Source organism: Chlorocebus sabaeus, chromosome 3 (assembly GCF_047675955.1).
Source record: "Chlorocebus sabaeus isolate Y175 chromosome 3, mChlSab1.0.hap1, whole genome shotgun sequence".
Classification (NCBI taxonomy): domain Eukaryota; kingdom Metazoa; phylum Chordata; class Mammalia; order Primates; family Cercopithecidae; genus Chlorocebus; species Chlorocebus sabaeus.
In genome coordinates, this window is record NC_132906.1 from 89,442,884 (window position 1) to 89,470,756 (window position 27,873).

Sequence of the window (27,873 nt, forward strand, 5' to 3'; positions counted from 1 at the left end):
ATTGAAAAATTGATTATGTTGGTACTATATAACTATCATCTCATAGTCTTACAGTAATAAGACTTTACAATAAAATATACTAAGGTATTTCCTTCTTGAAGAACGTTCAACTGTGTTTGAAGGTGAAGATAAATTCTAGTGATTCTTTTCATAACAGCACATAAAATTCATTCATCAGTTCCTTAGGGGACAAATGTTTCCTTTTTGTGTCCAAGGGTAATAGCTCTGAATAGAAAACTAATGAAATAGAAATTGCTTTGTCCTACAGCCAAAAAAGACCTTCAGAAGGAATGTAGCAGATACCACCAGTGCTGGAAAAACACACAATTAAGGCCTCTTTAGCATTTGAGTCTCCGGTTAAAGGTTAAACAGACCTTTAAAGATCTTCAAAGCAGAAAACCCTGAAGAAGCCTGTCAAGATAATGGTATTTTTATGTGTTTTGTTTTGTTGTATTGTTGGTTTTTGTATGTGGATTTTAATATCTCATACCACAGTTAAACCATAATTACTCATGCTGCATTCTCCGTATCACCTGCTCAAGAAATACATCATAATCTGTTTCAGAACTTAGAAAACAATACAAAGTATAATACCAACTGATCTTGACAATGTCATCACCTCATTACCAAATTGAGTAGTGAATTCTCAGTTATCTTACTAGATAACTTATCTTACTAGATAACTGAGAATATGATTTTCACAACTGATCCCTTCCTATTTCACGCACTTTCTACATTTGGCCTCCTGGATACCACAGTGTCCTTTCCTTTCTCCCACCCCCTTCAGGTACTTTTGCTCATTCTCTGTTACTTACTCTCTTCAACTCCTTAACTTCCAATGTTGGTGTAGCCATAGCGCTAACCTCTTCTCTCTCTTCACTCCCTCCTTTGTGACTGCACCCAATACCATAGCTTCAGACGTCATCTGTGTGTTGATGACTACCGAATGTGTACCTCTAGCTCAGAAATCTCCACCATAGTCCAATAGTCCGAGCCCATATGTATACTTTCTGCTTGGCACCTCTGGTTAATATTTAATAGACATCTCAGAAAACCACCTGATATTTTCCCCACCAAACCTGCCTCCCACTCTCCCATTCCCGAAGTCTTCTCCATTTCAATTACTGACAACTCTATTCTTCCAGTTTGCAGGACAAACCAAAGAAACAGCCTCTATACTTCTTTCTTTCACATATACACAATCTGTCCACATATCAACTGTGTTGGTTCTACTTTCTAGTGAGACTTACAACCCAATGGCTTCTCATCACCTTGTACAAGCCCCTCTCCAGACTCAGCTGGATCATCATATTAGTTCCTAACTGATCTCTACTGACACTCTTGCTATACTTTTCTCAGTCTATTTTCAATACAGTGTCAAGTAAGTCAGGTCATGTCCCTCTTCTAAGCATAACCCTCCACTGTTTCCTATTCAATGCAAAGGAAAAGCCAACACCTACCATGATGCCTTCTAAGGCCTTATCTGATCTGCCTTCCTCACCACCACTCCCCAACTTCAGTCTATGAACCACTGTCCCATCATTCAAGGAAAATGACTTCTCTCCTATTCTACTCATCTCCAAGTTTTCCTGGTTTTGCATACTTTTACACAAATACAAACTCAAGGAAATATTTCTCTTCAATGCATTCTGTGGAGTTTTAATACTCACATAGCTTGTTTTTCTTTTTCTACACTGTATCCTTTTAATCCAGTGAGGTATTATACATTCATCCTTTTTTAATTTGACCCAAGCATGTTTTTCCGTAAATACTACCACAGTTTTCCCAGGGTACCTTGAATTTGGTGCGTCTCTGCCCAGGGGTTTTTGTCCTCTTTTCACACCCTACTCCAGCTCTTTGGTTTCAACTGTTGACCATACAAACCACTCAGAACAACATGTAATAATGGTGGGAAAGTGAAACAAAAAATAAATATCAAAATTTCCAACAGACAATATGGTGCTTAAAAGCAAGCATATAATGGTTACTACAAGATGATAAAAAATTTAGCTTTGAACTCCCTAATATCATTGTAAAGGAAACATTTGACTAGTTAGGTCATTCTAATTTTCTTACTGTATAAGAAACATCTGTACTCAAGATTAATTTTTTTCTTATATTTAGCACTGTTATTCTATAGAAGACACATCTATATTCAAGGTTTACTTTTTCCTTATACTTAGCACTGATACTCTACATGTAATATAAAGGGAGCTTTAACAAGCAGCCAATGAGATTTATCATTGTGTTTGTTTCAGAAGTGTTGAGAATGTCTCTAAAGGCATTAGACAACAGAAGACTTACATTGTTAGTGTCATGATAGTTCTTACTCTTAGGCAATAGTTTTGCCTTTGTTTTTGTTTACAATATGGGCACTGTAAATATTGTACCTAACAGGTTTCCATATTAGCTTTTGCTGCAATGAAGCTTAAAGACAAATTTGTCAATCCTGTCTAATAAATATATAATATTTCATGGCAATAGTAATTCTACAGAAAATATATTTCCCCTTCTCCATTTCATCTCTAAATTCTGAGTGAACTATAACTGGATGATTTACTATGAAATATCTTGTTCTTTTGTATTATTTTTCGTATTTTATTTCATCTTGACATGTTTGTGTCTTGTAAGTTGTCTTAAATGCTTTCAAATATATTGGAAATAAAAGAAAAATATATAAAGAGGCACTGAATAATATGAGGGGACTTCAAAAAGTTTGTGAAAAATTGAAAAATAAAATAAAATGAAAAAGATAAACTATTTTTCAACATAAGCTCCATCAAGGTCAAGACACTTTTGTAAGTGATGATACCAGCCATTTAGTCCATATCTAAAGAACTGAGGGGCCTGGGAATTTAAACATATCAATGCAGTCTTTGACATATTAACTGAACACAACTTGATGTTCTTTAAATACTTTTTAAAATTAGGAAAAAGACAGAAGTCACAAAATGCCAAATTAGATCTGTAAAGTAGATGTCTAATAATCTCCCATGAAAACTCTTGCAAAACTGCCCTTGTTGGATGAGAGGAATGAGTAAAAGCATTGCCATAGTGAAGAAGGACTCTATGGTGAAGTTTTTCTGGGCATATTTCTGCTAAAGCTTTGGCTAACCTTCTCAAAACACTCTCATAATAAGCAGATGTTATTGTTCTTTGGCCCTCTAGAAAGTCATCAGGCCAAATGTCTTGAGCGTGCCAAAAAACTGTTGCCACCACCTTTGTTGTTATTGGTGGTCCCACTTTTGCTTTGACTGAAACATTGTCACCTCTTGGTAGCCATTGCTTTGAGTGTGCATTGTCTCCAGGTTCATACTGGTAAAGCCATGTTTCATCTCCTATGACAATTCTCCAAAGAAATATTTGGGGATCTTTATTACACTTCTTTAAAATTTCCCTTCAAAGTTCTATTTTTGTCTGCAGCTAATGTAGGTGCCACAGTTTTGGCACTCATGGGGTGGAAAGTTTGCTCAACTTTAATTTTTCAGCCAGAACTGTGTAAGCTGAACCCACTGAGATGTCCATGGCCTTGCCAATTGTTTTGAATGTTAATTGTGATCCTCTTCAATTAGGACAAACAAGATTAATTTTATCTTCACAAATTGATATGGATGGTCTGCCATTGCAGGCTCATCTTCCACATCATCTCATTCTTTCTTAAAATGAGTTATCCACTGTTAAACTGCTGATTCATTTGAAGCATTGCCCCCATAATTTTTTGTAAAATATCAATAATTTCACATTTTGATCCAAGATTCACCATAAATTTGATATTAGTTTATGGTTCAATTTTAGTAGAATCATGCGACTCTTTTCAAACTCATACCTTATCGTTCTCAGTGCCTCAGACTAGATCCTTTTCAGACATGTTGTGGCAAGTTAATATGAGTTTTAGAGCAAATAGTTTTGAACTATGCATAGCTTTTTACTATGCATTTTCCATGAACTTTTTGAAGACCTCTTGTAGAAACTGTTACACCATTTCAAACAAGCAATTGTACTCCTGCATTTTTTAGATTGTTATAGTTTCATCTTAATCCCAATTCTCCTTCCACCTAATTTAATTGCTCAATAAATGTACCTTCAATTAATAAACAGATACCCAACAATTTAATTGTGTTGAACCTTGTATGTAATTACCATAAAGGACATTTTAAAGTTTGAGAGTAAATACAAATTTTATGAGAACCCCAATACCCATACACACACTAAAAATTAAATGCTGCTGTGCCCTGAAAATATTTGTATTCTTCAGTTCACAAAATCGTCATATAAAAGATCCTATCACCACCACCCTCACTAAAAAGTTTTACTTCATATAATTTTAAAATACAAGTGAAAAGGAAAAGAGGCCCCAGTATCAATGCTCTTTTTGATTATTTAAAATAAAAAAGATAAGTATTTGATTTTCATTTATTTATGTCACTTAATGGTTTAGGCCTCATTTGCCTCACTGATTATGTGAGCATTCAAACTAAATGATTTCTAAGATTCTTAAAGCATATTTGAAGGTAAAGAAATAGTATAAAGGAAAGTGCAATGTAAATATTCTTGGTCCAACAGATACGTTTTCAGAGTTTAAAGTCACATTTTAAATTCAATTCTTCTGATTTCCTTTTAGAAAAAAAAAGAATGCCATCCATTAGAAACAAAGTTATTTTGTGTAAACTTCTACAGAGATCAGAAATTAAATCCCTACAAAACATTTGGGCTGCTATAACAGTTTCACAGCAAAAGAGGCATCTAATCAAACCACTACACAATCATAAAAAAGCATTCAAATTTTTGAAAAATCTTCTCTCTATATAATAGAAAATATTTTCTTATTTCTTAAAATGGCAAGAAGTGCGTGAACCACTTTTTCGTTATATATTTATCTGTAAATATATCTACATACCCAATTTAACATATTTACAATGGAAAAATATGTGACCATATGGAAATTTATATCAATTTTTTTTTAGTAGAAATGATGTGTCCCAAACTTCACTGAAAACTTATATGTTGGTAGTTCAAGTAGTTTCCAGTCTATTTTGAAATAAGCCCTTTCAAAAGTCACTAGACTATGGTAAGGCATATATCGCCTAACAATCCACCAAATAAAATATAAACAGATATTCCATTTTTTGCCGACCCAAAGAATAAACATGCAGGGTTTAAATATGGGAAAATAGTATGTAATTCTCTGTTCTGTACTTTCCATCTCAACTACTAACTCGCCTTTGAGATCTGGAAAGTCCCTGATCCTTTCTCCCTTCCTGTATCTTGGTGAGGCCCAACACTCAGGTAGTTTTGCTCCTGTTGTCCTGCTTGTGGGTGGGTACAGGGAGCAGAAGAGCTGACGGTGCCTCGTATCTTCCTATCCTGAGAGTCACTCAGCTTCAACTTCTCTAAGGAGCCCACTACTGAGATATTTTGCAAGCAGAAGCTAGCTGGTTCTTCTGTTTGTCTGATACCCAGATAAGTAAATCTTCCTTTGTTTCAATATTTGCAATATTCATGATGAGTATTTCTTAGGGGTTTCTGAGTTAATGATGGCAACTGCTTCTCTCTTCCACACCCTAGAACTTACACAACAGCATACAGTAAACTTAGAAGCAACTCTGTCCTAAGATATCTGAGACGTGCTCATATAGAGTCCAGGCCTCTCTGCCCTATGAGACTCCATCCATGAAATACTCTATTATAAATCTAACAGCTTTTCATTTATAATTTAGTTATGGTTCATAACCTACCTCAGAGAAACAGCATGAAATTTAATGAGATCAGATCTAGGGGACGCTATGAGCTTCAAAGAAGATGGACAGCCCGTAAATACTGTACCAAGTATTAGAATGACATCCTGAGTTTTCAACACATCTTAAAAAAATGGTAGCTTTGAAATCAGAAATCAGTAAACCATCCTCAAGAATTCTTGCTTTTAGACTTTGCTATTAATCCTTATACATATATACTTTTGCAAAACTTAATTACATAATACTGATATTAAACTGTTTTGTATATTTTTACTTATATTTAAATAATCAACATTTTGCTGATCATCTATTACATGTCAAACATTACCCTAGGCTGAATATACAGAAGAAAGGAAGAAAGGAAAATGATGTGATTCTAGTTTTCAGGAGAGACTCAATATAATTGAGAAATGCTAGTGATAGCTTTATTAACACATAATTTTTGCATATGAAAACACTTTATCCAGTTATAACCAGGAATCAGAATTTCCTCTTACTAGTCATTTCTTAAATGATTGTGCAGAATTGCAGCACACGCTTGAAAACTAGAAAATGTGAAACTCAGAATGCTGCTATAAAACTGCTAAGTGCCATCTTTTATCCAAATAAATAAAAAAAACAGGAACACGTGATTGTAAGCACAGGCCATTAACAGAGCAAACCAATTCAATACAACATAAATGAGTCATGGGAACCTGCTAAAAATACTGGATTCTCTGAAGAAGCACGGAGCCACTGCGAGAACAATCAAACATCTGTTATTTACAACAGGTTTACAAGCAGAGCCTGTGTGAGCTCATCACAAAGGTTTACCAACACAACCACATTTTTCAGAGATGAAGAGCATAAGAGCGTCTTTTTCTTATTTCAACAGTGTTTTCTGCTGATGTTCATGTGCTCATTGTAGTAACTGAAAAATAAGAAAGCAATCCCTTGGCTCTTTTTTGAAGAAAAGCTAAGTGGAAGTGCTTTGGAATACACTGCAAGTCAGAACAAACGCAACTGCAGACAGTCCTATTACAGCATCCACCCTCCCACTTTCCAGCACTGCACTGTTTTACTATTCTCTCTGGGTCACAGAATTATATGGATAATGATGCTGCAAATCCTTACTTATGAAAGCTCGACTCAACCGAAATGATGTTTGGAATTATTTGGCTTCACCCTATAATTTTTAATGAGTCACAGAAAATGCAAAATAGTCACTCTTAAATACTGCATCCTTTCAACTTCACCATCTACTATTGCAGAGTGATAAATTTATGCTTTTAGTTGAGAGTCACATTAAAATTACCGAAAAGGTTAGTAAGATCATCTCCAGAGAATTTGCTGGCGTGCATAAAGGTGAATTCATTATACAGAAGAATGTACTAAAACAGGCATCTACTAGGTGAATTTAAATGTGGTCTTACTGGTAGGTAAAAGTCCTACTGGTAAAACTATTCTTTTATATACACTGTACAAACATGACACACAAGCACATACACACACACACAGGCACACACATACAAGAACTTAGGAAGGGCCATAGTATCTCACTGATCTCTTCAAGAAAAGGGAACGTAAGGTAAGGGACTTAAGACCTCTCATAAAGATGAACTAGAGTTGAATCCCCTTTTCTCATGGAAATCAGTGATGAGACCATCTTTTTTCGAGGCTATAATAGTAAATGAACTAAAGTATGTAAATGCCCAACATCTCTCCTGAGATATGGAAGGCGTTACACTCACAGCTGCCAGATATAGCCTGCTTGTTTTTGTTCTGAGAATCTTTACTATCATTGTCATATCCCATGGGCCACCTATAATTTCTTACCAACTCTTCTGATTACAGAGCCAAGATCTGTTCAATGTTCTTCACAACCACTGACGGTATTTGTTGTTACAGTCTGAGGAGCATTTATGGCACGGCGCTGCTCACATTGGGATTACAGCCTAAAAACCCTAAGACATTTTCTGAAAACGATTGTTAAGCAAGGTCTCCTCTACTTGCTTAAGAGTAATACCCTGTGCTGGCAGAGTTAAAATTTGGAAGTGAGGTTTTCATCTACACAGTCAGTCAAGACATTTTTGGGTCTTGATTCCATTTTATCTAGCCTCTTCTCCATCCTTTCAGGTACTCTTGGGGACAATACACCTGGGATCATTTCCCAGCTCTGTTGATTTTTAATTCTGTCACTTTGAAACAGTCATTGACTCTCTCAGATGTGCAACTTCCTTATCAATCGAGAAAGTTCTGTGTATGTTCAATTCAATTTTAATAGAGTAGAACAAAAGTAAATACAATTTTCACTGAAATTTTATAAGATTATTATTTAAAACAATGAATAAGTACTTAAAATAGTAAAGAAAATTTGAGGAATATGGAAGTGGCACTTTCTTAAGATGATAATATATCTTGTGAACTCATAATTAAAATATTGGCACCAGTAAATAAACGAGCAGAAATATCCATGATAAAGAATACAGATGATAAAAACAGTAAGAATTAAACAGGGGAGTTTTTCATATAATAAAAACATTTAAAAGCAGAAGGAAAAAACTGATTATTCAAAGTTGGGGCTGAGACAACTGGATAATCATTTGAGAATGAAAGAATTAGATCTATAGCTCACAAGCATATAGTCTCTTATGCTGCATTAAATTTGTAATGTAAAAATGATTAGAAGAAAATCAAGGTACACAGTTTTATATAAGCTGTATGGGAAAGGCCTTTGGAATCTAATATCAAAGGTAGAAACAATTACACAAAAGACTGATCAATGTTATATGAAGTTTAAAACTTTTATATAAAAACATACTTTAAAAGTTAAAAAGTCAATACAATATTTGCCACATATAGGTAAAAAAAAAAAAAAGACTATTTTTGAAAGATAAATTAAATATGGTAATACACAAGACCAGAAAATCCACAAAAATCAAACAACTATGACAAATAATTACATGAAAAATGTGCACACACAGTACAGTAGTGACACAGGACAGGTTGAGACAACATTTCTTGTTCAAAAGATTGTCATATGCCTGGAAGAATACACATCAAAATGTGAGTAGGTTCCTGTTCATAGGAAAGGTGTTTTTTTTTTTTTTAACTATAGTTTTCTAAGCTTTTATTTTTCAAGAGACATAATGGTTGTTATAATAAAAACAAAAGAAATCCTACTTCTATTATAGGGGTAAAATTGCCTTGAAAAAATCTACCTCCTTGGTTTGTAAGAATGATAAACAGAAAAAGGCTGTGACAGCCCTAACATGACGCCTGCAAAGTAGGCATTCGGAGAATGTGAGCTCCATTTTCCTGGACACTCCAGGGTCCCCATGAGCAGGTATTCATCAATGAATACTGTTGAGTTCACCAACCAGCTATGAAGCATCGTTAAGCCTGTTATCCAATCTACTTCTCTCCAATCCTTCCATAAATGTGTCATGAGAGTTTCTCAAATAGCTTGCCATAATAGAGGAAGATTGACTATTATAGCTATTATACTTTCAATCTAATAATATCTCACACATATTTGTCAAGCCGTTTACCTTTGAAAAATTGATGCAACATGTATTATCTTAGTATGCTGTGGTTCAGGTCTTATCCATAGAGTCTAGCATAGGGTAGCACATGGGGGAGGTACTCGTTATAGACAGGGAGGTGAAAACACAGTCCTAGTATCAAGTATAGTCAGGCCTGCCTCATCCTCAGCACCACTGTGTAGAAAGAAAACTGATAGAGAAGATACTGGGCGAGAAGAGAGTCAAGGCCTCCCGGCTGGGAAACTTGGTTATAGCTAACATAACCCTTAACTGAACAAGCAATTATTGCCTTTTTAAAATCTGTGATTCTTTCACATTATTCTTTTTCTCATTACTTCAACAATTTCTTCTCTTTACTATAACCATCACCAGTATCAGCAAACAATTCTACCAATACTTTGACTCCTTCACAAACTCTCTACTTAAACTCCAGTGACCTAAGGTGATTTTAAATTACCTGAAGCAAAAAATTCTCCAATGTCACCCGTGACCTGAGAACTGTGGACTTTGTTGTCCAACATGATGCTCATCAATGTTTGGCATCAGTTACTACCTCGTCTTCACCTTCCCCCCCTACCCCCATACTTCCCTTTTCCTTCATTGGTTCTTCCTTTGTTCCTTCACATGGAGATATACTTATTCCCCCAAATCTAGATGCTCACTAGATGCTGTGTCAACAGCAAATGCACACCCATATCCAACAACAAAGGCACCTGTAGCATCTACACCAAAAACACCTATTCTGTTTCCTCTCCTTTCTGTACAGGTGCAGCTGCATGTTTGGACTTTTATCTTGTGTTCTAAAGACCTTCCAATAGCTTATTGCTAAGCCTCCTTTTCCTTCCCCTTCTCTTTCCTATCTTCTTCTCTGCTGTTAAAGGATTAATGTAATGAGCTTTAGTTCTCAGGGGAAATGCTTTAATGAAATTAGTAGAGGAAAATAAATAACCACAAAATATCCTGATGCACCTCACCCCTCTTGTAGCCAGGGACTGGAACTTGTACCAGGGAAGCAATCCAGTCGCTGACTTCTGGAAGGTGGAGGGGGTATTGTGTTTACCACAGGAAAATGTTAGTGATTATGCCCAATTTGACAATATAGTGCTAGTCCTATTCTCTCAAGATCAAGCCATGAATAGGAATCCATGAGCTCAGATCACAGCGTTTTCCAACTAAAATAAATAAAAATAATCAGGGATGGGAAGTGCTTTGTTAAAGGATATGCAATTGCAGCTAGATAGACGGAATCAGTTCTATGTTCTACAGCACTCTAGGATGACTACAGCTAGCCATAATATATAGGATCAAACAGCTAGAAGAATAGTGAAAATTCTTGACAAAGAAATGATACATGTGAGACAATGAAGATGCTAATTTCTCTGATGTGATCACTATACATTATATGTATCAAAACATCACTAAGTACTCCATATTTATAATTATTATGTGTCAAAAATAAAAAAATAATAATGAAAAAGAAAATGAGGTGAGGGTCACAGAAGATGTCATTCAGTTGTACTTGTTGGAGCTGATCCACTTGAAGAAACAGAAGGCATGGATGACTTTAGCGTTCTCCCCATACCAGGGGCCAGCTCCACATGAGCTGGGCAGCAGCTATTAGGTGTCCTCCAAAACACATTTACAGTTCTCTTTATTACTGGCCCAAAGACAAGAGCAACACCAAACCATCACTTAATTTTCACTTTCAAGTTCCAGAATAGATTTTAATATCTAATCTGATTTCCTGGCCTTGCTTGTTCTTTTGCCCTAGTGTTACCAGTGGAAAGGTTAAAAAAAAAAAAAAGTCTGACCAAAATCCCTGCCTCCAGGTTCTCTGCTAGCCTACTGTCCTGCATTGCAGTCCAGATATAACTCAAAAACAAAATAGGGTTCACACATAACTTTTTCAAAATCTACATTATCGTAAATTCTATTATCCAAAACACAAGCATGCTATCAAGCATCTTAACCAAACCGAACACCCCAGCCTCTTTTGCATTTCATCCTGAGTGCATTCTATTACTTAACCCTCACTGTGGGTCCCTGAATATGACCTGTGCTTTCATGACTACAAGGTTTTGTTCATGCTGTCCCCGCTAAACCTTTCGCCCTTTCTCAATTTACTTCTATTGGGAGATTGGCATTTATTCATTATTTTTTCTTAAATAGCATTTATTGAGTCCATTCTACTTGTCATGCAATGTGGTAGGCCCTGTGCCTGTCCTCAAGGGGCTGAGACTCCAGACTGGGGAGAGGCTCATTAAGGAAACAATCACACATCTATAATACACATTACAATGCATACACAAACTAAAGCAGAGACCTGAAGGGACAATGCAAAACTTCCTGTTAAATATACACAAGACCATAAAACACCGTTTCAAAAGCAGAGAAGAGGAAGGACTTTCTCAATTCAGAGACCAGGGAAAAGTCCAGGGTGGCAGAAGTGAAGGTCAAGTTGGGGAGAAGTGTGTTGTCGAAATGTTTCTTTCTCGAACCCTCCCTCCCTCCCCAGTGACTCAAAGGTCAGATCCTGTTGGAAGCTTGGAGCTCAATGATGTGGACTATTGTTAGTTTCAGTGATGAGGCTAAGAGGTAGGTAGATGAGGATGTTGTGATAAGATTTGTTACAAAGTGAGGACGAAACCTTGAGAGAGGCAGGCTAGAGGTCCCCTGCAGTACTGTAGTCAACAGATAAAGAGGCCAAGGAATTGGGGCTGGAGATGTATTTCTGTGCTTTTTTAAAGGCTCAATTCAAATATCACCTTTCATGTTAGATTTTCCCTTCCCAAAGGAAACTGATATTCTGTGTACCATTTCCATGGCAACTTGCTCATCCTTCTGCTCTTACATTCCTGGTATTTGTCCCTGGATGTTATCAGCAGGTTCAAGCTTGCCTCCCACTGGGCTATCGGCTATGGGGCTGCAAGCTTATATCTGGATCCCAAAATTCTCTGTACCTACGCATAGATGGCATCATCGCCCAGGAGATGCTTGAAGAAATGCGATTAGAATTGTTCTAGAGGCTTTTCTGGGAGTGGGGGTGGGGAGGAAATCTTTATGTATCTGTTTAAAATGTTAAACCATCTTTATCATGTTGCATTATAACTTCTTTACCTCTTGTTTCTTTCTCTGGAATCTCTAGAATTTGAAACTATCTTTAATCATATTGAAGTCCTCAAATAAGTGTTTTTGTTTCATTAACTGGTTTGATATCACGTTGGCATTAAATAGGCTGAGTACACTGTGACCAACAGAAATGTGTACCTAAGGTCCTTTGCCTGGGGCTTCCATCTCCCTAGCTACTGCTGCCTAGTTCTCTCACCAACAGTTTAAATACTGGTATTAGCACATGTCAATTCTTGTCCTTGTACACTTTTGAATTACTTTGACAAGGAATACCAGTCACTATTATAGAGCCAATCCAGATGTGGCAAGGAATGTCACTCATACATGGGGATCTAAAAAATGCATTTTCCACACCTTCTCCTTGGCTCCAATTGAAGGTATGGAGGAAGGTAAGACTTCCCTATTCGGAGTGAGGAGCCACTAGCTACCAGATTTCTAGATAGTCTTATCGGAAACTGTCAGCCACAAGCAGAATTCCAAGGCTTGTGAAATTACAGGTCAACTGCCTCCCAGGCCAATTGTCCTTCCTTCCCCAGAGGTACAAAGGTCTTTATGAACTTTCACCTGCTAAAACAAGAGCCCTAGAAAAACACTCAAGCCTGCTCCGAGGAGTCAATACTACTTCTTCCTTCGCTCCCTTGAAAGAGGATAATCAAATTAAACAAATGCACACTATGACCAAATGACCACTCCAGACCTTATAACCTTTCCAGTATATTTGCTTTAAAAATAGTACTCATTCAACCAACAGAGTCATACAGACTTAGATCCGGTGCCTAAATATCTCAATGGGGCAGTCAGCATTCTGGGAATTCTTGTGTGAAGATTGGACCTTTGGAGAGTCTAGGTATTCCAGTGAAGGAATAGTGGGAAGAAAAAAATCCACAGCATGCTTCCTTTAGGCATAGGACATAGTACAAAAATATGTGACATATTTGGAATATGTAAAATTACCTGTCAAGGCTAGAGGAATGGGGCTAGGAGGGCTGCCAGGCCCCATTACAGACATAGCCCTTTGTCATACAGACAAAATGTTATCACAGCATTTTATGAGAGTTCTATGTGTATCTTTACTTTAGAAATGCAATTCTAGCTACAATTTACAGAAAAGATGAAAGGGGAAAATATTTATCTTTGAAACATATTTGTACACGTATATACCTCACATTTGACATTTGAATGCACAAATACATACACATACATTTTAAAACTGGTATGAGATAGTACTTATAATTATTTTTGTTGTTAGCCTATAAAATTATTTGACTTTAAAAATCATATAAATCATCTCAATAAAGCCAAAAAAACCCAAGGAGAAGAGAATAATAAAATACCAAAAGAATTTTGAAATTCATCAGGATACAAAATATCTACCTGCTAAACACCCTACAGATTTATGGCTTTGAGGAGACACCGTCTCTACTTTGGAGGTCAGAATCATATATATGACCTTGTTTTTGTTTTTGTTTTTAATGAGACAGAGTCTCGCTCCTTCGCCCAGGCTGCAGTGGTGCGACCTTGGCTTACTGCTACCTCCACCTCCCCAGTTCAAGTGATTCCTGTGCTTCAGCCTCCTGAGTAGCTGGGACTACAGTCACATATCACCACGCTCGGCTAACTTGTGTATTTTTAGTAGAAACAGGGTTTTTCATGTTGGCCAGGCTGATCCCGAACTCCTTACCTCAAGTGATCTGCCTCAGTCTCCCAAAGTGCTAGGATTACAGGCGTGAGCCACCGCGCCTGGCCAATAGTACTTCTGAAGCCACAGATGTGTAAATGTATACAAACGCAATTGAGAAAAACAAATATTTATCAGGAGCCTTAATAAGGTTAGACACTCCGTTTTGTAACTCTCCTTCTAAAATTCTGTCACAGGAATAATTAGAATTGGGCACAGAATGGATAATCAATTATGCTGAGCACATTATTATTTATAATTCCTAAAAAATCAAAACTAAATTTAATGTGCAGAAACAGGAGAATATGTCATGATAAATTCACATAATGGAATATCAGACATTAAAATCATTTCTTATGAGAACACGTAGAGATAAACTGTCAAGTGAGAAAGACAAAAAACAAAATGTGATCAAAATATTGCTTTAAAATTTTTTATCATCCACATATTGTTTTTTCAATCATATTATTCTGTCAAAGTATCCACAGTCTGCGATTATATTTTAAATAATTTGAAAGTAAATTTTGAGATAATTGAAGCAACCACAAGCCAACAAAACAAAATAGTAGAGACCTGTAATTCAGATGGTTGAAGGAAGTTTGAGCTGAATTTTCTAGAATATACATACTTGGGTTTAGAAAGGCAGCTTTTTATTTTGAAACCTTTAACTGTACATACCATATTTCTGCCATGGTAGTTTGAAAAACGTCTACACAAAGCCATGGCCTAAAATGTTTTCAGTTAAATTATTTATTTTTGGATTTCTTAATAACCAGGCCATAAACAAGTACAGAAATCTTAAAGTCTATCCCTTTTGTGTGTCAAAATGAAAAATAATCCTGGCTAGACTATCTGCGAAGTCAGTGACCTTCTTTGAAGCATTTACTTTTAGCTTGCACTTTACGAGCTTTCTCTTTCCTTCCAATGAACTCCACAGACAGGAGGACATTGGGAACAGCAGGGATGAACTGTGTGCTCAGCCTATGGCCGGCAGGTGTGTGAGGGCTACGAGGGGGAGGGGAGGTGGGTAGGAATCTCAAGGTTTCAGTTACAAAAAAATTCTAGAATGACCTACTCATCTATATAAATGTTTATAGGGCTTCTGTTTCTGTAAAATGCCATCGTTATCCAGAGTCATGGTACCTGAGAAGTGAGTAGGAGTGTCCAATAAAACAGAGCTGTGTCCTACACTGTCCTAGAGGCAAATGCGAATCTCTGTGACCTCAAGCAAGTCACCAGCTTCCCTGAACACTGCTTTCGTCTGCGTTTTGTATTAGTTCACTTTCACACTGTTATAAAGAACTGCCCCAGACTGGGTAATTAATTCATAAAGGAAAGAGGTTTCATTGACTCACAGTTCAGCGTGGCTCAGGAGAACTCAGGAAACTTACAATCACGGTGGAAGGTGAAGGAGACGCCAGGCAACTTCTTCCAAGGGGGCAGGAAGGAGAAATGCTGAGCGAACGGGGAAGAGCCCCTTATAAAACCATCAGATCTCGTGGAACTCACTATCACAAGCACAGCACAGGGGAAACCAGCCCCATGATTCAATTCCCTCCACCTGGTCTCTCCCAACACGTGGGGATTGCGGGGATAAGGGGAATTACAATACAAGATGAGATTTAGGTGGAGACACAAAACCTAACCATACCAGGGGCTTCAGGTGGCTACAGATAAAGTGTTTGGCAAACAGCTGGTGGTTTGAGACGCATTTGTTCCTCTTTCCGTAAAAGGTCTTTCAGGCCGCTTAAATGATTGTCAGCTGTACTTTTCACTCACCTTCCATTGTACTGACTTTTCTCTCTAGCCCCATATATTTTGTATAATCTGGCATAGCCTCAGTTTCCTATAGTTTAAATACGTTAAAATATGATAACTGCATCTAAAATTTAACGTTTAATTTTTCATAACCTTGTAAATCTTCACATCAAAAAAATGACGGCAGGAAAATATGCATTTTTCAAAAACCATTTTAAGTTTCTTTTGAACATGTGAAAACCTTTAACTATAAATGTACCTATAATAGGATACAAAGTGTTTTTCTCCTTATTAACCCCCGCTAGGTACATCTAGTGCTTAGCATATTAAAATTGCTCAATAAATATTTGTCAAAGAAGCGAATGTTGTATCCTGCGGGCTGGGTGACGGAGAGGTAGTTAAAGAGCCAGATTTCACTGTGCAAGTGACTTTTATGCAAGAGAAAGCAGGTTAGAATCATGATAAACATTATAAGGTGTAACTCCAATTCCTTTGGGTGGAAGTGGGCTCTGCACCCTGACGGAGGGCATGCACCTTCCTCAGGACCTCCTCAGCACCCCCCACGGGGTCAGGGAGCTGTCATTGCTCGGTCCAGAGTGTCCCTCATCCAGGCGGTCCTCAGCTCCCGCTGTGCTGCTCCACTGTGGGCAACCTGGCCTTCCCTGGCTTTTCTCCATTTTTACAACACCAAGCAACCTCTGAGGGTAAAAGATGGATCTTTCCATGGAAGCTCCACCTAGCCCACGGTCACTCCATTCCCAGGTGTCTCCATTTATTTACTGAAGCATTAGGTTTCTTAAAGCGTCAGAGCTCTGCACCTGGGCGTATTTGACTCCATTAGCTCCATGCAGCTGTTTCTAAGAAGCAAAAACACGTGTTCATGGCTCTTCTTTTGCTCCCATTCTTTTAGTGAAGAGACATGCTTCCCTCCCTCGACATCCCCAGGACATCTGAGTGTGTGTCCCCTCGGTGGCCATCAGAAGGGGTGGGAGATCTCCCAAGCATGGATGCTTCAGAGTCCCTGCCTGAGTGCCCAGATGCCCAGGTGCCCAGTTGCAGGCACCCAGTTGCCCAGAAGCTGTGCCCACACAGGCTCTGCATTTCAAGAGGAGCCAGTGTTACCCAGCTCTCTTCCCACAATTTGCCATTTTACTTCCAGAGAGGAACTGTTCTCTCCGTACAGATGCCAACCATGACTGTGATGACACCAGGCTGACACGTTGCTCCTGAGGAAGCTTCAGCACCACCCAGTGCACAGGAACAACCGTTTCCTGGGTCCCTGAAAGCTGAATTCTTTTTGCTCTGATGCCAGCTCTTATGTTCCCCTGTGTATGAGTGTGTGTGTGTCTGTGTGTGAACATGTGAGTGTGAGAACTCAAGGGTATGAGTGCGTATGAGAGTGTGTGTATGAGGATGGGCATGTGTCTGCACGAGTGAGGGTGTGTTAGTAGTGTGTGTGTATGCGATGGTGTGTGGTGTGAGAATGTGAATGAGGGTGTGTGACTGTGTGTGAGGATGTATGTGTGCACGAGTGAGGTTGTTTGTGAGATTGTGAAAGTGTGTATATGAGAGTGTGTGTGCATGTGTGAGATTCCAAGTGTAAGAATGTATGTGTGTGCACGAGAGGGTGAGTGGTGTGTGAATGTGTGTATAAGAGCATGAGTATGCATGAGACTGTAAGAGTATGTGAGTGTGCAAATGTAAGAATGTGTGTGTGTGTCCATGAGAGAGGGTGAGTGGTGTGAGAGTGTATGAGTGTGAGTGTGTATGAGAGTGTAAGAGTATGAGTGTGCAAATGTAAGGATGTGAGTGTGTCCACGAGAGAGGGTGAGTGATGTGAGTGTGAATGTGTGTACAAGAGCATGAGTGTGCATGACAGTGTAAGAGTATGTGAGTGTGCAAATGTAAGGGGGTGTGTGTCCATGAGAGAGGGTGAGTGGTGTAAGAATGTATGAGTGTGCATGAGTGTAAGAGTTTGTGAATGTGCAAACGTAAGGAGGTGTGTGTGTCCATGAGAGAGGGTGAGTGGTGTGAGGGTGTATGAGAGTACGAGTGTGCATGAGTGTAAGAGTATGAGTGTGCGAGTGTATGTGTGACTGTGTGTGTACATGTCAGTTAATTTTTCAGTTTTTCGCCTGTTTTTTTTAAGTACACATTTCGCATTTTGCTAAAGCTGAGTGAATGCTTGAAGGCTTGTTTTCAGCAGTCACTGACGAGAACGCCATTCCCTACTGACGGTCTTTGCCCCTACTGGTGCCTGACCCTATGTTACAGAGCAAGGTACCCGGGAGTACATGTGTGATATTCAAGAGACGACTGGCGCTAACATCAGAAATGTGTTTTTGAAGCCATGTGTCTTTATCAGCAAAATAAAGAATCTGACAGAATCAGGAGCCCAAAATAGTTACTTATTTGATCGTTGGTCTGTGTATTTTAATAAAGATTGGCCACACTGACTTCAAATGAAATTAGTGGACAAAGTCCAACACGTGAATGAGATGAAAGGGTCGCTGGTCTCTGGTGGAGCTGGGGCTGGAGGGCGGGCTGCCTGATTCACCCCCTTTCACTCCCTCATTGCCCTGGGGTGCATCAGCCAACTCTATGGTTTCAGGGAGAAAAGTTTGAAAAAAAAAAAAAAAGCACTATTTTACATAATCCCAATGCCCAGTTAACCTCTACATTTTTAAATTCAAATACCAACCTGAAGACATCAGGGGAGGCACGACTGTCCATGAGGTGAGCTGGGGAGACCGAGTCAGATGAAACGATCGGAGCGGGCTGTCCATGTCCCCAAGGCTGGTCCAATCTTGTGACACTTAATGCTGTCATCTGGATCCTGCTCTCATCCAACAGCTGTAGGTGCCTAAGGGAGGCCATCCTCTCAAGGGAACCCAAAGGACGGCAAATTCCCCTCCTTCCTCCTGTCACCACCAGCCCTGACACTGTGCTTGTTCCAGAAGCCTCAACTATTTATAGATGCAGAGGCTGAGAAGCAGCAAAAGAGAGCGAGCTGAAATGACAGAGTGGCCTCCTTATTCCTCCTCCTCTCCACTACCCCTAAACAAACTGCCCAGCCGGCTCTTCTGTCTGTCCCAGGAGCATGTGCACGCTGGACTCCCGTGGAAATCCTACAAGCACAGTGCACCCAGATGACCTCCTGGCCTTTTATTTCACTAACAGACATGAATAAATCATGCATTGGAAACATATTGAAACACAATTGCTGGACAAGTTACAAGGTTGAAATATGCTGGTCCTAACAAGACCCCGCTTTCTCCTAGGTCGTGCAAACTCCTCTTCAGGTCCGCATTGATTCCTCTAATCCTCTAACAACTCTGTGAAAAATAAAAAGTATTATTGCCTTCATTTTGAGAAGAAGAGGAAAGACAAGTACTGTAATGTGCTTTAAGAAGCCAAAAACTGCCAGCAACTGTGATGGCGATGTCATCTGGAAAGAGGGATCTGCCCTGCTTGCTCCCCGGCCTGCCTTGGGACTCAGGGCCCACCCTCCCTGCACTCACCCTGAGGCTCTTCTAGTTCTTCAGAACGGTAACACTCTCCCCTCCTTCCTCAGCCCCTTGCACAGGCTGTTCCCGCTGCCAGCATTGTGCGGTTCCCAACACGATGCCTATCTATCTGCCTATGCCCCGTCCACATTCAACTCAAATATTTCAGCCCTAGCAAGGCCCCCAGGGCCTCCCACTCAAGATGAGGCTACACTTTCATGCTGTCTCATGATTCCACTTTTTTCTTACATTTTCTTTCTCAACACTTTTTAAAATGGGTACTCTTTAGAGTGAAGACGCATTCATTATCTATCTGCCTCTCACACTGAACTACAAGCTCCGTGAGGGCTAGCCCACCTTTGCCTTGCCTATGCTACACCGGGTCCTCCACAAGGTGGGCTGCAGTGGGGCATGAATCAGGACGTCTGAGATTCACACTGAAAGCCAGCCCAGTCCAGGGGCAGTAGACTTTCTAATGGCCTCTGTCATAGGACGGCCCCAAACTATTTCAAAAGCCTGTTTGTTTTCATTATAAATGCAAAATTAAATTCTGTTAAGGGCCAATTTTAGTAACAAATTGTTCTTTATTCAAATATTTAAAATGGGAGGTAGACACGGTAGTTCACACCTATAATCCTAGCACTTTTGGAGGCTGAGGAGGGAGGATTGTCGGAGCCAGGAGTTCAAGACCAGCCTGGGAAGCAGTGAGACCCTGTCTCTACAAAAAAATAAAAATAAAAATTAGCCAGGTGTGGCAGAGTGCACCTGTGGTCCTAGCAGTGGGAGGATTGCTTGAGTCAGGGAGGTCGAGGATGCAGTGAGCTGTGATTCTGCCCCTGCACTCCAGCCTGGGTGACAGGGTAAGAGCCTGACCCAAATATAAATACATAAATACAATCAGTTGAATAGACACAACTGCAGACATAAGAAAGCATAATTTTATTTTGTTTTCCTACCACCTTTAAAAAGATATCGGATTCAGTAACCTTTCTCAGACACTGAACAAATCTTCTGAGAGAGTTCCCACGCCATACCTGCCTATATGTAGTCAAGAGACAGACTTAGGGTCACTTTATACTGTGAAATAATCTTAATTCTATGATTAGAATCTACATGTAAAGATGCTCTTCCAAACTCCAGAATTAACCGAGCATTCAGTCTTTCTGTTTCCCACAGCTCATGGCTGGAAGGCTGCAGTGGGGATGGAGAATGCAGTTCTTTCACTCCCTACGCTTTGCTCCAGGTGGCTGCTTGGTTTTGTCCTTTCTTAGCTGGAAAGTTGAATGCTGGGGTCCCCAGAGAGGCCTTGGCATGACTGAAGCTGACTCTAACTCAATGCAGGGCCTCTTCAGAGCTCTCCTGTTGGGCTCCTCTCTCCTGGGATTCCCTTATCCTTCACAGATGCATTTCTGTTCTAGGAGGGTCACTTACAATTTTGTCCTCTGTCACTGGACTCCCAGTGGAACACATCCTGTGAAGGTCTCCTGGACACCTGCTGAGGAGACCCACATCAACCCAATACTGATTTTGCCTGTATGGCCCACATCTCTTGCAGGAAAAGCACTCAAATGTCCTTGCTCCAAACTCTGGCAATAGGCCAAGCCTGGAGCAACCTCCAAAGCATCCTTTCATCCATTTGTTCCCCATCTCAGCTGCCCAGGGCACTCCAGATTCAGGGCACTTGCACCTCAGGCCACAGCCCTCCTGACATTCTAGGCAAGGGCGAGCTACCAGCAATCTGTGGCTCCCAAATGCAGAATCCCCACCTCACAGCACTCTGTTTTACCAACCTCCAGCACCCGCAGGAAGTATTAACCCCCAGCTCATCACTTCACAAAGGGTGCAGGGGAGCACCTCGCTCCTTTCTGAATCTTTCTTATCCTTGACCTTGCCAAGGAGTCTCAGAAGAGCTTCTTGATACCACTCCCTGTGCAAATGTGAAAGGTGAGGAAGAGGAAACAAATGTCATACTTGCTTTGGCATTTGGCAGCTACACAGAAATAGGAAGTTGAAAGGATCTCAGTCTTACATTTTCCTACAATCATTTAAACTCAGCTACTGTAATATCAACATGATAGTCCTCAGCAATCCTAGATAAATATGATTTGCTGTATGGGATGAGTCCCAAGTGGAATCAGAGAGTATCCAGGAGGACTCCAGGGATAGAGTGGGCCAGGAAAGAATTCTCTGCCCAGTGTTCCTTTCATCCCAAATTTAACTTTGGAACACATGTTTCCAAATAGAATACTGTCAATAGACTCTGGCTGGTGGAACCCTTTTAATTGGAAAGACATAAAAAAAAAAAAAAAAAAAAACTATCATTTCAGTTCAGTTGTCTCTAGTGAATTACTTAGCTAACAACAATGAGGAATTTTGGGAAACTCAGTACTTATCAACACGCACAGATGTTGACAAATACCTTCAATTTGGTGTAAAGTTCCTAATTAAAATAACACCTATCCCTCTCTTTGAGTAGCTGGCAATATTAACCCTGAAGGTTCCTTAACACCCACAGATGCCTTTGCCACCTAGTTACACCCTTTCCTTCCCATTGCTAATCAGGGCTTCATTTCCCCAGGACTCCTCTGAGTCTGGGGACCAGGCCATCTACCATAGTTACTGGTGACCATCTCACCTTCCTTCCTAGTTAAAAACAAACAAGAAGGCTGGGCGCGGTGGCTCACGCCTATAATCCCAGCACTTTGGGAGTCCCAGGCAGGCAGATCAGGGGGTCAAGAGTTCAAGACTAGCCTGGGTAACATGGTGAAACCCCATGTCTACTAAAAATACAAAAATTAGCCAGGCGTGGTGGCACACACCTGTAATCCAGCTACTCAGGAGGCCGAGACAGGAAAATTACTTGAACCCAGGGAGCCAAGGGTGCAGTGAGCCGAGACTGTGCCACTGCACTCCAGCCTGAGTGACAGGGTGAGATGCCGTCTCAGGACAAAAAAAAAAAAAAAAAGAAGACTTTTTAAGGATACAAACTCTGACCTTAGCATTTTTGTTTCCATAATACTACCAAAGGTAGGGTAGGGGAATGATGAGTCTTACTGAATTGGTTTTAATTTAACAAGATTATTGTTAAATAATTATTTTTAAATAATTAAAAATTATACAGTAATGATTACAAGATAAAATCAATGTTTTTTAAAAAAATGATTAAAAGATTATATAGAAAAACATATGTTGGAATTCAAGCACAGAATGCTAGTATGAAGAATAGTCTTTTATGACATGGAATATATTGATTTTAAAGAGAAAATTTAATCGTGACCAAAGTTGAATTTTGTTTCAGCAGTAGCTCTTGAGTGGATCCATGGATCTCTAAATGTGCTAAATTCATAGGTAATAAAAAGCAGCAACATGGAAGAAAAAGGAAGGTGATTGATACGTGAATGCAAAGTGCAGAAATGCAAATGATTAAATTCCCCTGTGGATTCATGTTTTGAGCAAGATATTTTGAGCACTGAGTCTCTACCGACTCTGTTCTGAGTCCTTGGTGTTACGTGGTGCATATGTTGATAGGGTTCCTCTCGCACAAGACTTACTTTTTAGATAGGAGAAGGGCAGAATATAACAAACAGATAAGCTACAAATATCATTCACGATGGTGCCGTGAAGAACATAAAACAGGCTGATGTGAAGAAGTGGCAGGGCAAGGGTGGAGCAGCTGGGCCTGGAGGGGAGGATGGCAGGGGCGGGAGGCAGCCTCTGAAATGCTGAGGGTTGAATGAGGACAACAGGAAAAGCCGGAGAAATGTCTGGGGAAGAACTTTCCAGAATGGTTTCTCCTGTAATTGTACGGTAGAAGCAAGCTGGGAGTATAAGGGAGACAGCAAGTGGGCAACAGGTTTCAGGTGAAGGCAGAGGGTAGGGGAGCACCCACCTGGTAGGAAGTTCAATTTCACATGATTGAAAGTCTCTGAATCTTCCCACAGTATAATTAAGCAACTATATGTTTTTGTTTTAGAAAATAGGTCACATAATTGTGATTTATTTATTATTATTATTATTATTATATTATTATTATTATTATTTGGAGACTGAGTCTCACTCTGTCGCCAGGCTAGAGTGCAGTAGTGCAATCTCTGCTCACTGCAACCTCCGCCTCCCTGTTTCAAGTGATTCTCTTGCCTCAGCCTCCCGAGTAGCTGGGACTACAGGCACCTGCCACCACGCCCAGTTAATTTTTGTACTTTTAATAGAGATGGGGTTTCACCATGTTGGCCAAGATGGTCTTGATCTCTTGGAAAATAGGTCACATTATTAATATTAACACGTACTTCTCCAAAGAAGACATATAACAGCCCACGATCATGACAAAATGTTCAATATCACTATCACCAACGACGTGCAAGTTACAACCACAATGAGATATCATCTCATACCAGTCAGAATGGTTATTAATAAAAAGTCAAACTAATAACAGATGTTGGTGAGGGTGTGGAGAAAAAGATACACTTATATGCTACTGGAAGGGATGTAAATTAGTTCAACCCTAGTGGAAAACAGTATGGAGATTTTTCAAAGAAGTAAAAATAGATATACCATTTGACCCAGCAATTCCACTACTGGGTATCTACTCAAAAGAAAAAAAAAAATAGTTTTGTTCAAAAAGACACCTGCACTCCTATGTTTATTGCAGCCCTATTCACAATAACAAGATCATGGAATCAACTTAAGTGTCCATCAATGGATTATTGGATAAAGAAAATATGGTACATATACACCATGGAATACTATGTAGCCATAAAAAATGAAATTATGTCCTTTGCAGGAACATGGATGCAGCTAGAGGACATTTTCCTAAGTGAATTAATGCAAAAACAGAAAATCAGATGCTGACTGTTCTCAGCTATAAGTGGGAGCTAAACAGTGGGTACACGTGGACATAAAGATGGAAATGACAGACACTGAGGACTCCAAGAGTCTGGAGGGAGCAGAGAGGGAGGGAGGGAAAGAGAGAGGGGGTAAGGGCTGCAAAACTACTTCTTGGGTGCTATGTTCACTATTTGGGTGATGAGTTCAACTGAAGCCCAAACTCCAGAATCACTCAGTATGCCCACGTAGCAGACCTGCATATGTACCCCCGAATTGAAAAAGAAAAAAAAAGAAGAAATTGATCCAGCACACACGCACACACACACACATCACCCAGGAGTCAAAAAAGAAAAGAAAAGAAAATGGGTCACAAACTGAAGTGTGGGGAAATTAATTACAGTGATTTGTCTTATGTCTTATATACTCTTATTGAATTGGGATAATAATTTTACCTATTTTAACAAAACAGTTGCCTAGAGAAACACTGTTCAATACTGTGGGCACTAGTGACATGTAGCTATTTCAGTTTCTCAGATGAAATACTTTGTGTAAGTATCACCCACACAATATTTATACTAAAAAGTGAAATAAAATTAGAAATTCAGATTCTCAATTGCACTAGCCATATGTCAAGTGCTCAGTAGCCACATGGAGCACATGGCTGCCATAGACACAGAGCATCTCCATCAGTGTGGACATGTCTTTGGAACAGCACTGGGAAAAATGCCTGAAATCCCAAAACCAAAAATTAGGCAAAAATATATTTAATTTTCAAAATGCTAACATTCCTCAACAGGATACTGGCATAGAACTTTAACATTTTAAAAACGAAGTATAACAATAATAACTAAAAAAATTCTAAACACTAGTACTGCTATTAATTATAATAGTGACTAACAATTATGCATTGCCTTATATGTGGCAAATGTGTGCTAAACGTCTTAACCATATTCTCTTATCATTTTCACTTAAATCTAATGACACAGGCACTGTTATTATGTGCATTTTATGGCTACGACAGTGGAGGCTCAGAATAGTTCATTAATTTCCCTAAGGCCAGAGAGATATTACACGTGGCCCCAACTGTCAAATCCAGGCAGCAGAATCCAGAGTTTGGGTTCCCAACAATTTTCCCCACCTGACGTTACTGTAAGTTTAAAAACCTTTTGCACAGGCATATGGTAGGATTTTACTCTGAGTACTGACAAGCTTACCATTACTAAATTCAAATTATATGCCATTTCTGTTAAATTGGACGAGCATTAAATAATCACCGAAATACCGGCTATCGAAAAATATATAACTATGTTTTGAACAGTATAAAATGCCTTAGATGTGCATGGCAAAGCACTTTTCAATTGTTTTTAGAGCTTAACAAGAAAAGGAAAAAAAAAGGATGAGGAAAGACAATTCTAAGGAAGTTTTCCGATAAAATAAAACCAGACTTCTTTTTTTCCGTATAAGAAAGATTTTTTCAGAGAAAAACCCACAGGAGGTATCAAAAACAGTGTATCTCCGTGCCATTCCAGAGTTCATGTCAAGGTAGCCCTACTTCCGAAGGCCACGGACCTGTTGCCAGAGAACTGAATCAGAAATTTCAATGCATGGGCGAAATCCCTCTCTGAATACATAGAGGTCAGAGGCAGAGGTTGGCAGAAATGTGGCTCCTGGGTCAGGCGACAGAAATGCATTACCTAATGAAAATGACACCGAAGTGCTGCAGACAAGAGTCTCGAAACGGAGGTCGTTGGCGAGGATGATGGTGATGAGAAGCAGCAGGAGGGCACATTTTAAACGGAGTCGAAGGACAAATGGCACAGAACAAAGAGACCCAGCTCCAGGAGCTTAGGATTCTGCCCTGTCATGGACTGGACAGGAAGGCTGATCAGACAGCTGGCTTCCCTGGGGAGTCATTGTTTGTATTCCCCTTGACAACATCCAGGGAGAAGTCACCCTGCCAGGAGTCACAGCGGTGCAAGAACCAGCATCTACGCACTAGGAGGCAGATTCTCAACTCAACCCAGCCAGCACTTCTCACCTTCTCCTCTGACTCTGTCCTCCATCTGTTCTCCCTCTTCCAACTTCCTTGTCTCCTTCTTCTTTTTTCTCTTCTCTTCTCTCCTTTCCTGTACTCAGGTGCTACTAACTACATTTTACGATGACAGTTTTTAAACAACTGATATGATATAATCCATAATCTTTGACTACTTTTGTTTTAGGATCCTAGTAAATGAAGAATCACACTGGAGTTGAATTTTTGTAGTTGCTTTCTGAGAAATGAAATTAAAACAGTTTTGATAATAAACTGACACTATAAAGAACTATACCTTGGTTACAAGGACCCTGGCCAAATGGAGTTTCAAGAAACTATTGTGTGAGCCTAAATTTGAACTCTAAAAACAATAATCTTGAAATACTTAATTTTTAAAAACCAGACATCAGAGTCATGGCAGATAGTTTTGGAAAAAATATAATTGGGGGATTTTCAAATTCTCCATGTGATCCTGGGAATGGGGCAGTGATGCCAATAAAAATACTTTTTTCTTCTAGAAAAAATCTTAAGATTCTAGGTGTGTGTAAGTGAATGAGCTATGGCAACTTTGAAAACATTCCAGGCTCTGCATCTTAACTTAGTTTTATTTATTTGTCTTCATTCTGTTTGGCAAATTGAAGACATAATCAAAAGTAACATCTCATAAAGACTTTAAGTTACAAACAATATAGCTCCCTGCAGATATAAGTAGAGCTTAACTTGCACCTTTTTTTATGTAATTACCATTTAACTTTAGCATTTAAGTAAGTGAAAGTGAACAAATTATGCAAGAAAGTTTAGGAAAGGAGGTAAATGTATATTAATTGCCTTTCACTGTTAAATTTAGCTGATTTGATACTCAAAGCAATTCTTACAAGTAAGTCTTATTGTCCCCATATTTTTTACACAGGAAGAAAATGAAAGAAGAGAAGATTAGAGAACTGTTTGACAGTTAGAATAAAGAAGAAACTGCACTGAGATTCTTACCCAGTTCAGCTGTGTTCCTAACGCCATACTTGGCCATGATATTATGCTCTAAGGGTTAATGCACTGGAAGCTTCAAATGAGAATGTTTACAATTCAAAAAGAAAAGAAAAAGAGTTACAAGGTTTTGTTGGCAGAGAAAGGATGCAAATTAGGGAACATCACATTCTTAGTGTGCAATTCACAAGTTCAGTAGCATCTAAAAGTTTCCAGGACTTGATTTCCCCAGGGAGAATTCAATGTAGGACATCTGGAATGATAGATTTTACGTGTATTTGTTCAGAGAGTTAGAGTGGTTTTTGCATTGTCTCCTGGGGAATTAGTGAGTAATTTGAACTACAGAATGCATTCCAATTTAAAGATACTTTGTTTAAGTGGAACAGATCAACTCCATACACTAAGAATGCTCATCTTAAAATTTAGGAAATGAAAACTGGAGAGGAATGATACTATCTCAAGGTAGGATAAAGTGTTAATGGAAATAAAAATATCTTTTAGACTAGTTTACTAAATACGGTCAGAAAAAATACTTTGAAGGAGAGGGGAGGGGAGTGATTGATGAGTCTCTGAATGATGTCTTAACCAAAGGACCGAATGGTGCACTGGGGAGGATGAAGAAAGAATGAGAGAAATTTAGTTATTCGTGCTACAAACACTCGGGCAGAGTATCTAACAGTCATGGAGAAGGTACATTCAAAACATG

The 27,873-nt window shown here is 39.3% G+C and overlaps 1 protein-coding gene and 1 long non-coding RNA gene across 4 annotated transcripts in view; both read right to left on the reverse strand.

The window, feature by feature from the left end:
• LOC140711429 (uncharacterized) overlaps positions 1–22,452 on the reverse strand; it is a 44,059-nt gene extending 21,607 nt beyond the window's left edge. The window contains exons 1-2 of the long non-coding RNA XR_012092614.1: positions 18,526–22,452; positions 1–16,681 (exon numbers count right to left, since the gene is read on the reverse strand). The exon at positions 1–16,681 is cut by the window's left edge and continues 21,607 nt beyond it. This is a non-coding gene — a long non-coding RNA (uncharacterized lncRNA). The remainder of the gene's footprint in view (positions 16,682–18,525) is intronic.
• NALF1 (NALCN channel auxiliary factor 1) overlaps positions 1–27,873 on the reverse strand; it is a 705,934-nt gene that overhangs the window by 496,764 nt on the left and 181,297 nt on the right. The window lies entirely within an intron of this gene.